This window comes from Empidonax traillii, unplaced genomic scaffold (genome assembly GCF_003031625.1).
Source record: "Empidonax traillii isolate 1590-97213 ecotype Southwest subspecies unplaced genomic scaffold, ASM303162v1 scaffold267:size678996, whole genome shotgun sequence".
Taxonomy (NCBI): Eukaryota; Metazoa; Chordata; class Aves; order Passeriformes; family Tyrannidae; genus Empidonax; species Empidonax traillii.
In genome coordinates this window covers 591,208-593,138 of record NW_020955460.1, presented here as the reverse complement: position 1 = coordinate 593,138, position 1,931 = coordinate 591,208, and positions in this window count along the sequence as shown.

Below are 1,931 nucleotides of genomic sequence, written 5' to 3'. Positions count from 1 at the left end.
CACGGAAGCCACAAGCAGGACCTACAGTCACAGCTCCAATCCCCACAGAGAGCCAGAGCAGGACATGAAAAGTCAAGACATGTTGCTGAAAACACAAGGCTTGTTGAACAACTCACCTAAAAGGCTGTGAGACAAACCCACACCCAGCCCCTGTTCCAGCTGTTCCTCAGCTCTCATAGGAGACCCAGTTTTCAGCCAGCAGAATAGAAAGAGGAAATGAGAGCCAAGAGGATGAAGAAAACATCTGCAACAAGGCATTTATCGATGTGCAAGTCTCTGTTCTGAAAGAGAATCGGCCGCTTCCCCTGGCTGGGCTCCCAGCATGGGCAGATAAAACAAGGAGTGCCCAACACGGCCCACAGGCCCCTGTGGGGACCAGGACAGGTGCAGGACAAGGTTGGGTTGGTGGATGCCAGGAGGAGGTAGATGTGGTGGCATAAGTCTGGTCTTTCCACTGGTGTCCCATGTCGTAGGGATGTCACTCAGCAGAAGTTTTTCACCTTCTGTGCTGCATTCTTCACAGGCCTTTGAGCACACAAGACAAAGGAAGCAGCACAAATGTTCTAGGAGACCCCAACCTTCTCTGCAGGGCTCAATCCCACAGTTACAGCGAGGAATCATGACAACCTTCATCCAAACTTGCCAGAGTGGGGGATAAAGCTCAGAAGAAACAACCTCTATCACTTGGAAAATACTTCACACACACTCAGTTCTGTGCTACCCCTCCAGAGAGCTGGAAAGCCACTTCATAGACTCCCAGAATGGTTTGGGTTGGAGGGACCATAAAGCTCATCTTGTTCCACCCCCTGCCATGGGCAGGGACACCTTCCACCAGCCCAGGTTGCTCCAAGCCCTGTTCAACCTGGCCTTGGACACTTCCAGGGATCCAGGGGCAGCCACAGCTTCTCTGGGCAACCTGTGCCAGGGCCTGCCCACCCTCACAGGAAACAATTTTTTCCCAATGTCCCCTCTTTCTCTGCCCTCTGGGAGCACCTGGAGGAGAAGTGACAGGAGAAGCAAGAGGTGAAACAGGTAACAGGCCAACCAAGAGGCCAAGGACAGGCTCAGGTGAGCCAGGACAGCCCGAGGCCCTCACCCTCCTCACCCCTGGCCACCACAGGCACCTGGGCAGAGCAGCAGGGCAGCGCTGGAGTCACCAGCCCCGGGAGGGCTCAGTGGATGTGGCACCTGGGGACATGTTTAGTGGACAGGGTGATGGTCAAAGGATTTTTACCTTTCAGTTCAGCCACAGTCTTTCACCAGCACAGCAATGCCATAACCTGGAGCATTGGTGCCTCTTACAGCGTGGACTCTGCACAGGTGCAGACCTGCTGTCTGCTTTCCTGCTGGACCCCTGATCCCACTGGAAGTTATTTCATCTTCTTTAGGATAAAGAGGTGTTGGTAAAGCCAGATTTCCTTAAGCACCTTTTCCCTGAGCCAGGTGACCCAGGTCTCAGAGCCAGACCTACACAAAGTGCTCTACAGAAGAGTCACTTGGCCAGGCCCTTCCTTGCATTTGGCCTTTCCATTCTCAGAGAGTTCATAAAAGATTTGTTTGAAAAGAGACATTCAGAGTACACAGCCCAGGAAACACTTGCATTTTGGAGCAGACATTTGTGCTAGTTCTCACTTCTGTGCAGTCCTACAATGTTTTATTTAAGCCTGTGTTTCTTCCCTGAGAAATTCTCAGTCTGTCCATCCCCCAGTCCAGGACTAGACAATGACAAGCTGGAAAAGGCAGTGCCAGTGAGGAGATCAGTGCTGATGCTCTGGGGACAAAGGTGAGCCAGGAGGGCAGCAGGGCTGCTGTTCTGTGCTCCCTGAGATGTTCAGGGCCTGGAGCCCTTTCCTTGTCCCCTGAATGTCTCATTGTTGTGCTGTTCCCAGTGCCTGGGTTCTCCCTGTCCTGGAACATGCACAGCAGAGGAA